The sequence below is a fragment of the Nothoprocta perdicaria genome, unplaced genomic scaffold (assembly GCF_003342845.1).
Source record: "Nothoprocta perdicaria isolate Ctin4 unplaced genomic scaffold, notPer1 scaffold_31, whole genome shotgun sequence".
Taxonomy (NCBI): Eukaryota; Metazoa; Chordata; class Aves; order Tinamiformes; family Tinamidae; genus Nothoprocta; species Nothoprocta perdicaria.
Window position 1 is genome coordinate 4,803,116 of NW_020455544.1, and position 12,796 is coordinate 4,815,911.

Genomic DNA, 12,796 nt, shown 5'->3' on the forward strand with positions numbered 1-12,796 from the left:
ACAGATCAGATACTGGGTGTAACAGAAGGTCAGGGGGTAAAGGAAGCTCGTCTCTACTGAAATATAGCTCTCATCAGAAAAAAAAAAAAGTGAATACATAATTTTAAAAAGTCATTATATTAATATTTGTTTCAGGTACCATATTTTCTTTAATTGTCTTTAAACTTGTTTGTAATTTGACATTACTGAATAAAGAGTTGCAGGGAATATGTTTAGCTTTGCACCAAACTATCAAAATTAATGAGCTGGATGGAAATGAGGGAGCCACAAGTCATTCTCTTTGACCATCTACTTCCTAGGATATGGCACTACTCAAAAAATCTGAAAGGAGCAATAACACTCCAGAAGTACCGTTCCACAAATCACATTCATTTAAAACATACCACAAAAAAAATACACAGGTTAAACCTCCTGAGTCAACACCTGCTTGAGGTGCACACAGCTCCCACATGAGATGGGCTCGACTTAGTATTTGACATTACTTTGTGTCTTGTTAGGGGAAATGCTCTGGTTTCAATTCTTCCCTGAATGACAAACCTCAAGCAGGTTCAATTTTTCAACCACCTGAACATCTAACTTTAAAGAGATCTTTCTGACATCCTGCTTTTGCCTTCACTTTCTCCCCTGCTGCTACTTTATCTCACAGAATAGGTTGTGCATGGAAGTGCCTGAGGGTTCAGACCAAAGCTACAAACCAAACAAACGCCCTGTTATACCCCACACCTATAGAAGGTCTGGTCTGTATAAAATGTTTTTAAAGGTCCTGGAAAAGTAACATTTTATCTTCATGTTCTTTTTGAGACTGTGCAGGGAGAAAAAAAAAAAGAAAAAGAATATACAGAATCACCAACCTTGTAATGTTGTTTTGCAACTGTGAATTGAGCAAGAATAAGTAAATTTTCAAGATCAGCCAAAAGAAGGAACCAACTAAGTAAATCAACCCTTGAGTAAAACACTGTTGATTTTAGCACCTCAAAATATTGTCAAATTTTAGCACTTCCCATTTAATAATCTTAAAGTTCATTACAAATGTTAATAAGCCAAACCTCCCAATAGATAGGAACATAATTCATGTTTTGAGGTCTTAAAAATGGAAGAAATGAACACTGTAGTCAATGCTCTGATTTTCATAATGTGTCTGTTCATTCATTCACATAGTTTGTGGCTATAATTACAACTGTGTGTTTCTGTTGGCCTATTATATGCATAACTAGCTATTTGCATCTGCAAATATCTCATTTATGTGTATGGTCACTATTATGTGTACGTGCATAAATTAGGCATCCAACTGCACACATCATTATGTTCCTATATTTGTGAGGAAAAACAGTTTGTGAGTAAGCGATAGATCCTGTTATGTCAAGTTTGTGGCGGAGCTGGGAATACAGCACAAACTGTCAGACTCCCAAGCCTGCAGTTTAATCAYAAACTTACCCTTTCTCTCGAGTCCTATAGCAAAACAGAGGAGGAAAGAGAGAGGTAAGCGAGATGAAGGAAACAACCCAGGCTCATCAGCTCTGTAAGGATCAGGGCAGTCCATCTCAGGCCAGTTTTTGACTTCATTAAACTGTTAAGGTTAAGGGACAAGCACTATTGGTCCAGAGAGTAGATCATTCTACTACATCTTGAGAAAAAAAATCCTGTGGGTCTAGTGAAGAAGAAAGAAGAAAATAAGTGATTTAATTTCTCGAGCTATGTGAAGTAACAATTCATATTCAGCCATAACAATGCRCACAACCACAGGGTGAAAGAAGTAGTAAACTGAGAAAATGAGGAGCTTGCCTGGAAAAATTAGATTGTATTTATTGAATGGGACTACCAGCCTGTTAAGTCACATTAAACCTAATCTGATAGATCAGAACATAAAAGAAAATGATGGAGGAAGATGAAATGGAAAACACAACAATTCTGATTTCTATATTTACATCAGAAAGAATTTCAGTCTATTTCCATGTACCAAGATCTAAACTACTGTGTATGGGGAATGCAGTTGGCTTCCCCATGTCTTGTGTCTTGAATGCAAGTTTCGCAAGGAGAATAACAAGAAAAGTAACTCTACAGGCAACATGGAGCTATTTAAATGGAAGGGAAGGAGCTATTTAAATGGAAGGGAAGTAATTTACTTCTATCTCTTTCTTCCCATAGGTTAGCTATATTTATAAAATGACCTTCCAGTAAAGGAATAAAATAAATAATCCAGACTGCAGGGACCAAAAATCAGAACTTACTCCAGTTCTTTGGAAGTGGAATCCAGAGGCTGATTTACTGCCCAGACCTTTGCCTTTCAGTGCAGCAGCTCCTTGCTGGGAGCTGAAACCCATGGCAGTCTTTGGTGCAGAAACCATGTTAAAAAGTACACCTGCAAATAGCACTGGTGTCACTGGTGGTTATGATTACCCCCTAGGAAGGGATCATTTTTAATACCTGGGATGGGTAGCAGGTGTGTCACTACCTGTACATATCAAGACTGTATGTGTTTCATGCCCTCTTCCCYGCTACAGCAATCTTCCCTGCATTTTACCACTGCTGTCATTTACTATGAACCAGTGGGTCTTGCAGGTTTATTCTGCTTGAAGTAAGTTCCAGCTGCCAAAATGCTATTCCAGGTTGAATTTTCATTGCACTGTTGCCAACAACAATCTGCTTACTCCTCTCTTTCCTATATTATCTCTCTATGAAACATCCGTTCTGACAGCAGTTAGGGATACTAGAGTTGGCCTTTTTCCATGGGCATTCTCTAGATTACCTGTATCAAACAAATCAGGTACCTTTTGTCTGGGTATATTAGCAAGTAGGTGACCTCATTTTCCAATCTTCATTAAACGGTTTCATCATTTTATATTATTTTCAAGTCATTAACATATTAGGTCAAACTATGATCTCAATTACAGAGGAGTAAATTTGAGGTAATAACCTAAGCTCAGAATATGATCAAATATGGTACAAAATAATTAGAACATTTCCGTTGCTCTTGGTGAAGCTTCATTAGCGGAATTACATAAATCAATAAAGATCACCAAAATGGAAGATGTCAGAAAATTCCCTGCAAATGATATTTCAACTTGCACTGTTAACAGGAAACCTAACAAATGAARTAGACAAACAAAGCCCCAAGGTCTTGGTAATCACCCAAGTAATCTAATGTTAGAGCTACTTGGGTAGCTCTAGYTTATGTACTAATCACTTGGTAATCTCGTGTTAGAACTACTTAGGTTCCTCACCCTTTTTGTGGGAACACAACTATTCTACATGACAAACAGAGTACCCATGACCTTAGYCAAAAACTCATTAAAACTTCACTGAATAAATGGTAACTGTTGACCTTAAATTATTTGGACATATAACTATCTGCCTTCTTTGCAYGTTGCTGTGTATTAAAGATCTTGGTCTCTTCCCCAACAATATACTAACACTCATGTCACCAAATGTTTCAACATAACTACACACATAAATACATTAAACCAGTCTTTTACAGTTGAAAAAAATTAATACTCCATGAGACAAGAAACATTAGGATTAAAACTGCATGTGAACATATATACTTCTTTTTTATATAAATATGCTTGTGCTTTCAGTCTTTAGCTGAATTYTTCTACAGGTAGCTTCACCTTCAGTATGGAAATGGGTGGTACACATAAGGAGACACTCTTCCATTTTCCTGCATTTTTGAATGTGAAATCCTGCAATAATACAGATAAGAGGTTGGTAAAATTATGGCTTGATTTCAACAATATTTGGCTATTTCATAAAAAAATAAAGTATGCATTTCTTCCAACCATTTCTATTAATGTTGTAAGGGAACCAGAACTTCTACCATTTGAGATTTTTGAGCATCTGGAAAAATATATTTCCTCTCAAAAAACAATAAGCAAACTTTGAAAAACTCATAGCAGGCAAAGTGATTGGAGAAAGAAATCTGACATTATACAACACTATAAACATGCTGAGATAACGCCTCATTTTCAAAGCTGCCTAAAGAACATGGAGATGCATCTTGTAGTCACCCCAACACTTCAGAGATGCAACTGGCTGTCTTGCTTACCCTGCTTGTGGATGTGGCCAGGGGCAAGTCTCCTTTCCTACCCTGGCCTGAACTGGACAAAGCAGCAGGTGCAGCAGCAGGCCAGAGCCCCAGGAAGCCCTTGCTCCAGCAGCTCCGTGCTGGATGCAATTTTTCCTGCTGCGTGTGGGCTGCTGCTGCCCTCAGATCTGCGCTTCAGGCCAGGCCAGCAGATAGTTGAGCGCAGGGTCTGCACTGGAGCGATGGCCGGGAGATTGGGAGCCCACCATGGTGGCCCAGATGTGCTGCACCGAGACCCACCAGGCCTGGAGAGCAGCTATAGGTCCCAGCTGGCAGGAACAGGGTGCCACATCTTGGCCCAGAAGTCAATTCTAAGTTTATCRTGTTCCCATCGAATAACTATGGATGTTGGCCAGGTTATCTTGTTTAATCTTGTTTTATATTTAATGTTATCTTCGTTAAACTTGCTGGTGTCTGCTTGTTGAACCAGAAACCAGTCTTAATTACTGTAATCACTTAGAAAACATGAAACTGATTGGCAAGAGATTAAGGTAAAAAATATCCACCCATTTTGGGTACCCCAAAATGAAAGAAGCAGTACTACTGTGTGTGTTATCATTACACAGCCATATAACATCCATAGGATGCAGGCACTGCTCTTATCAGCATCAGAGGCATTCATGAAAGCAGAGCAGTCTCTCCATGCAGGTATCAGGTGTAGGATAGAAACATCAGGTAGGAGAAAACCTTTATATATGTGGCAGCCTTAGCACTTCATGGCGTATCTGTGACAGATGAAAGGAAAGCATCTAATTTCTCCAGATGTCTTGACAATGCAGTAACTACAAAATATTTCATCCTTCTAAAGGCAGAACAAACAACAGAACTATGGCTCACTGTTAACAGAAGAGATTGCCATTCCTTATTAACACAAAGAAAAATAGAAAGAAAACACCCACAAACTCCCAAATCTTCCTACCTTCCCTCTGCAACATTCCTGCCCCTCCAAAATAAAAAATTCATCTAATTTCATACTAAATATACATACAATATTTTCAGAGGTAGTATATCTGAGCCCTTAAAATGGTTCTAAATATAGGTTCAAGCAAAATGTGTTTCAAAAATGCCTGGCCAGCCCCTTGCCTTTTCTCAAATTACACTTTGCCTTATAGTCAATCAAAAAAATTTTTAAAAAATGGCTTTATGTACTTCAGTCAAACTACTCAAACTGCATTTTTACAAAATATCTCCTTTCTTAGCTCAAGCATTTCTCCATCACACTCTAGCATTTCCTAACTGCTACTAGGTCGACCAAATGATCTTGGTAATTTCTACACACTCATTTTCAGCCAAATTGATTAAAATATGGCTAACATAAAGATGCGTGGAAAATGAAACAAGAAGCTTGCCCAGTATSAAAGTGGTCACCAGTATTCGCAACAATACTGACTTTTGTCACTATTGATCTAAACTATTAAAAGGTCAACCTCCAAACAATGTTTTTTCCTTTATTAGCAACCAACTACAAATATGCTCCCCCAACTCAATGCTAAGAATTACTGAAAAGTTGTCCTGCATTTAGAATGAGGTTTAACTGGAATTTCAGCAAACATGAAAACAACATTATATTTTTGTCTTGGTCTGCCAGAGTAAGAAAGAAGCAAGACATTACTGGGGTGAAAATACAGGATGTGGCATTTGACTTCCATAGTGGAAAYTTCAGCTTTTGATTGGCAGTGTCAATTCATCAATGTGTTTCTGTACCATGCAGATATTGAAGGCTCTGATAAGCACGTTATTTTTAAAAAGCAATAGGGTAAAAATGAATTATGCAGACAGTTCACAACGTTGCATCAATCAATGCCAGCGTTTCCTACATAGGGGCACACAAGAGAGCAAAAGACGTGTACCCTCATTTTGGCTTTTTACTGCATTTTTGGTGCAGTTTTATGTAATCACCAGAAACAGTTTAGCATCTTTCTTAAACCAAGCTATCAGCAACATACATTTTTTCAGTTGTGAAATTAAAAAAAAAAAAAAAGGAGAAAAAAAAGTACTGAAGGATGCTAAGAAACCTCTGCTGTACACAACCACTATTGGACCTTCAAAGCTAATACACATCCAGGCAAGTAATAGAGTTCTGAGGAAGGAAAGTAATACAGCCCTAAGCAAGGATATTGTTGAACTTCATTTTTGCCAGAAATAGTAGGTGGCAATGTAATTCTGCTGGTRTTCTCTATCTTCTTATAATCCTTTGGTAGCATATCTTTCTCACCTATCACWGTAAAAGTCTGACCCCAGTGTAAGGATTTTTAGATTAAATATCGTATCTTTGGAGCACATGGAGAAACTGCTTTGAATCAAATTGTTTACTTTTCCTTTTGAATCAAAAAAGAAAAAGAAAAAAAGAAAAAAATGGSCGGGCAGGTGGGAGAATGACAGAYGCAGAAGCTGATGCCAACATCCTGACTCAAAAAGAAAGTTCACTACAAAAGGTAAAGCTTGATTCATCCCAAATGCAATTTTCCTTTTCCTTCTTCAAAGAAGATGTTTACCTAACACCAATCAAAATAGGTTATTTTTTACTATTGATTTTGAAATGGACAGTATGCTAAACCATGCTTGGAAATATCAAGGCCAAATTCTTCCGAGATTCCTCAGAATAAAAGYTTAGGTTAAATGCAAGGAGAAACACACTACAGCACGTGGCTTTATATACAAGTCTTTCATGGCCTCTTATCTCTAAGTGCTTTCAGGAAAACATTGCTATGTGATTTTACATATAGATTCAGAGAATCTTCTAGAGATGGCAACATGAAGTTAACAGCCCCTCACAACTGAGTTCAATGTGCAAAATGGCTTCATATCGGTTTCTAAAACTYAGAGACTCATGACTCTCATTTCCCACTTACTTTTGGAAATAGAGAGAATGAGGAGGAGAAAGAACACTCTTGCAGTAAGCAGATCACTTGAGTTGGGATGAATAAAAAAAGCCACAAATGGATGAATCCTGAAGACAAATTTCCTGCTTAAGACAACAAACTTGTTACCTAATTCTGACAGTGAGTTATAGAAATCCTGTTAACTTAATATATGCTTGCACCGGACTGGTAACCAAGGATTTCAATATTCAACTAGGACTTCAAAGCCTAAAGAGCCAGTACACTTTCAAGGACATTTGAAAGCCAAGAACACTTTCAAAAAACATATCTTTGAAAGGGAGTCTTTTTTTTTTTTAATTTACTTTTAAACTTTTTTAAATTAAAAACAACTTTTTTAAAAAATAATAACTTGTAAATAATAAAACAAATATTAAATGTTATAGATTATATATTAGGTATATATTAATATATAAATATATATAAATATAAAAATAAATAATAACTTTTAAATAAAGTTTTTTAATTAAAAAAATCATTAAAAACTATTCACATCTTGGGTCCATTTATCAAAAATTGAGGAAGATACTGTGGTTGATAACAATCACAGCCACACAAACATGCCAAGCGGGACCCAGCACTCGCTGGACTGGAGAAAGGAGGCGGGAGAGAGAGTCTGCAGATTCACATCACTGTCTTCAAGGGGTTAATTCTGCAAGTTTGAGTTTCCCCAGACACATGTTGGCAGTAAGCCCACAATTCTCTTCTTTTCTCAGAAGCACTTAGACAAAAAAAGAAAAAAAAAAGGGCTAAAGTACAAGTACCTCTGAAGGGAATAAGATTTGCTCTGTGCTTTAGATATGAAGCAGATATGAAGTGTATAATAAAGCTTATTCTGTACAGAGGTTCCTGTTGCATATCTTGGGCAGATAAGTTCTTTACACACCTCAGACAAAGATGGAGCTGCAGGTCCCATATTCCTTTTTTTTTTTTTCTTGCCACAGATGTATGAATAAGGTAGTAAGTACAACCCATCACCAGCATTTGAGTTTTAGAGTCTACTCAGGGACAAGACACACAATTTTTAAGCTCATTATTACTATGATATAAGATGAATTTAAAAAAGTTACATGTCACATGTATGTCTATATGCCATCTTTACAGTTCACACATAAACATACAACTTAATAGTACCACTTCTCTTTAAAAAAAATCAGTTATGTCCTTCATAGATCAAACAGTAATTCATACAAATTACTATGACTTCTAAGAATATTCAAAATATGTCACAAACATTACCTTTGCTCCCTTAAGATTTGTTCCCTTTCATTGGATTTTTGATTTCTTCCCACATACATTTTAAAATTGGAGATACATTTCCCCCCTCATTGATTACCTAATACAGTCCTGTTTATTTGTTTCTGCTGAAAGGGTTAAACTTGTTGCTCTTAAGGTAAGGCCACAGTGTATAGTGTTTACTAGAGCTACTTTCTACTGAGAAACTAAGGCTGAGAAAATTACTTTCATTCAATGCTTCTGCTTTAAAAAGGATAATGATTTCATCTGGTTAGAGCTGTCTGTACCTACTTAGTTTATTGCAGGGAAGAAATTGCCTGCTCACTCATGATAAGATAATTTGTCGCCTTGGAAATTAAATTATCCATCCCAGTTTACCTTGAGGAAGAATACTATATAATACCTATTTGTTCCATTACACCCTTAAATCAGAAATACACTTTACTCTACAAATATGTTCCATGTAATCAGAGACATTAAGAGAAGTTAAAATAGCCCACAACTGCAACTTAATTAAGCTCCAAAGATGTCAACTGCATAAGACTTGAATCCAGTGGAACTAAAAGGATAATTGAATAAATAATTTCTCTTAAAGAATAAAATTAAGCCTCAAATATATTTTATGTTTAGCTATATTTAACATGCTTAGGAAAATTCACCACAGAAGATTCTGCCACATACACATCTTCAATCTACTGAATCAAAACAGACTTTATAGGTATCCGTGTAGGAAGGAACAATAGATAGGTTCAAACCATATTTTCCACCTATATTTTTAATTATCTGCTACATGATTAAAATGTGTTTACTATTGCTTTTTAAGCACAGAGGTTTTTTTTTTTTTTTTTTTTAAATATGTTTTCACAAAATAGCAATTAGAAAAAGCCACGGTCCTCAGGCAAGGAGAACACCATGCGACAGAGCTCTTAAGGCACTGTTTGACAATGGGCACTGAAACCAGTGCCTGGTTTAGAATCCCGTCTAAAATATTCATCCAAATGAGCTGCATAATCCAAAATGGCTCATTATCTTACATAAATGAAAAATAGTTTTAGAAAAGACTAAAAAAATTGCTTTTTATGTTGCGCACTTTCTGAAGTCTTTGGGTGGCGATGAAGAGGAGCTGGCCTTGTGATGAAGATAACAGAGTGTGAAAAGAAGGGTTTGCACTGCTAGCTCTTACACAGGCTTTGAGCCTGACCTTGACTGAATCGCATAATCCCTCTGTTCCTGGTTCTCCAATTGTTAAACAAGGATGATAATTCTTACCTACTTTGAAGAACTGTTTGGGGGATTAATTTGATGTTTACAGGATGCTTTAGAAACGAAATATATGAAGCCAACTACTTCACTTGAGGCTTAAACGCTTTTATTAAATTCCAGAGACGAGAGCTTTCCAGCAAAACAGCTTTTTGCCACTGAAATTATTGATTTGACAGAAGTGAAGCTTCCTGTGGCAAGAGAGGATTCGGTGAAACTTTAATCAGGGAGAGGGTCCGTGTAACGGAGGGGATTTGGGCACCGAGGGGAGCGCGCGGCGCCTTGGCCTGGGCGGACGGGCACCCGTTAGGCCGTGCTGGCCCAGGCCGGCGCCACCTGCCCACAGGGCCACATCCCGGCCCCGCTCGGCTCCACGTGTCACCGGGTTTGCCACACAACAACAGCCGCTGCACGGCTGTGCACAAGCAGCAACGTGACTCCCCTCTCCCACTGGAGTGAWCTCCAGCGAGGAAAAGATGGAAAAGAAAGACCTCACTCAGCTCCAGGGTGGGAAGTAAGGCCTGCTACAGGCAGACAGAGAACTGAAAAACAAGTATTATCTAGCACAGAAACAAAACACTCAGTATCTTTAGCTCTACTTCAATAACATCATTAATTTCCTAGTAAGTAGAGAAGCATTTACTGGGGAAGATATTCTGCAGGTGAATAAAGCACACTTCGTTCGCAGTAATTAAAATGGCCAAACACCTCCATTAAGCCTTAAAGGAACAACAAAGCAAGCAGGATCCAGGCAACAAAACTGCTAGAAATCCGAGTGATTCCAGCATCTAATAAAGAGAGCCTGTTTACCCCGGGATGGTGAAGGATGTACCCTCAGCAAGCTCGCAGAATGCATCAGGCCATCAAGAGCAGGAACAAAATGGAGAGAGGAGAACCATCCTTTGACAGAGGGACTGTGAGCCTGATTTATTTTGTACTCAGCACCTACTGCTTATCAGTAAACAAAAGCAGTTGCTCGAGGAGTTGCTCCCGAGTTTTACTGGTTCWCCAGGAAAGATGAATCTTAGAGCCCCATAAAAGAAAAACACAAAGAACTGGCTTTAAAATGTACATTAGCACTACTGTTTTGCAGTAGTATTCCCTTAAATAATGCAGTCTCTACAGGCAATATTAACAAATCCTTTGTTAAACRGCACTTTTCCTCTTTAAACTGGGAAATGCTACTTTAGCTTTTCTTCACTGCTAATGCTTTAAGATTAGTGGTGTATCTGTTCCAACACCAGAAAACCTGGATGAGAAGCATTGAAACAAATAATTTCAGATGTAATCCAGTGTTTATTTTATTTTTTTTTTTTAGTATTTACTTCCTCAGAAAGACACACAGACATAACCATTTTAATTCCAGTCTCAAGTAGTGGTTCAGCAGTCTGTACCGTTCACAAGCAATAGTTTGAAGTTCATTATTTTTTGTTCTGAAGCCACCCTGCTGTTCCCACCAAATGAAAAGCAGGTCAGAACCAAGCTATTTAATTAGGTGGGAAGGCAGGTGATATTTAAGCACACCACTAATCATTTTCTAACTGTTTATAATTTTCTCTCACAAAGAGACTGACAATAGCATTTCAAAACAATATTTAAAATATGATAATTTATGACGAAGAGGTGTGAGGAGKGGGGCTCCAATTAAATTTTATAAAGTGAAAGGCTATAAATGAATAGAATATAAAATATTAAATATAAAGATATGTACTCTGTAATGTCTGAAGAGTATTCAAACCTGTACCTCCAAAATGAACCAAATAGTAACAGTGAAACAAAACAAGTTTAGGTTTAAAAAATACCTACTAATGAGATCTCATATTATGAAGTCATACAAAGAAGGTGACTGTATAATTATAACTTGTAGAATTACTATTTTCCTAGATGGCACAGAGCTTGAAACAAGAGTCCAGTTCTCTGATTCTATCAAAACTCCAAGTATATATGGTATGCTACTAAATTTTGTATGATTATTAGGTAAATAAAATTTGTATTATTCATATGGATTTTAATGCATAATAATGAAATAAAGAATAAAGTCTTATTTTTCTCCTACCCTATCCCCTTTTCAATATTTCACATAAGCCACCATACTCATAAATGTCATTTTTAACTAAACATTATAGTACAGTTGATACTGCTCTTGGGAAGGYGCATTTCTAACCTTATGAACTTTTATTTCCCTATCCAGAAGAAAGTGGAATAATATTTTTAGCACCGAGAGCACAGTAACTAGGGCTTTATTATTCAGAAATTAGGATTCCTTCCATGCAGTACCTTCACAGAGTTCAACAGTTTGGCTCCCAATGAAACATAAGATAAGGGGTTTATTTTGAATTATGTCCACCATAACCAAAGGAAGTTCAAAATTCCAGAGCAGCTAACTCACCCACCATGAACTCTGTGACAGTCAGGTTTCACTTGGCAAGCAAAGGGAATTAATCTCTAGAATAAGAACAGAGAGTCTCCAGAAAGTTTTTTTTTTACAGAAAACAAAGCTGAATTTAGGATTAAAAATTATCAAAGCTATACTATCTGGYATGGTAAAACAGTATTTTTTCCTTGTGGATGAAAGTTAGCTAGATACCTACATAAGTTAATGAAACTCYGCTGTTTGGCTACTAAATTGAGATTATGCCCAACAGGTGGCTCAATAACCACCACTATTAAGCAAAGGATGCGCAGCCTTAATTTAAAGCACTAATTAGTCCCAAATCGGTGAACACTACATTGTAGGAATTGAAACTCAGTGCCTAATGTCCTTGTGTGAAAAGATGGGAAGGGCCCTATGTGCTTGCCTGGGGAAGCAGGATCAAAGTCAGATTTTGTTTAGTTAGATAGTKGTTTGTTTCCATAGTTATCACAAGATCCCTGAAAAAAAGAGAGATTTGGACTTAAGATAGCCCTTTGGGAGGAGGATTTCAGAGTAAATCAGACACTGTTATTAATCTTTTAAGTGAATAAAAGGGGAAAATGCTAAGAGAACGTCTAGATTATAAAATTCAGTAGACTCAACATTATGATTATTTAATTAATTGAACCACTTTGCTATTTTGATTCCTTCCTGGAATCCTTCTTTGAGAGGAGATATCCTATTTTGCAATTGCTAGGAGAAAATAATCTGCCAAACAAACAAAAAACGCCACATAGCCAGCACCAACAAAAAATCTCAAACAATTAAAACAAGAACTCAAGTCACAAGAAAGTTGTTCACATTTTATAAATTCACTCATATATTCACAAAGTAATGGAGATATATCTTTGGTAACACAGTTTCTATAAGAACCTAAAGTATACTTGCCATTACTTGCCATAAATCTGTTCTAAGTGACTTTTTTTT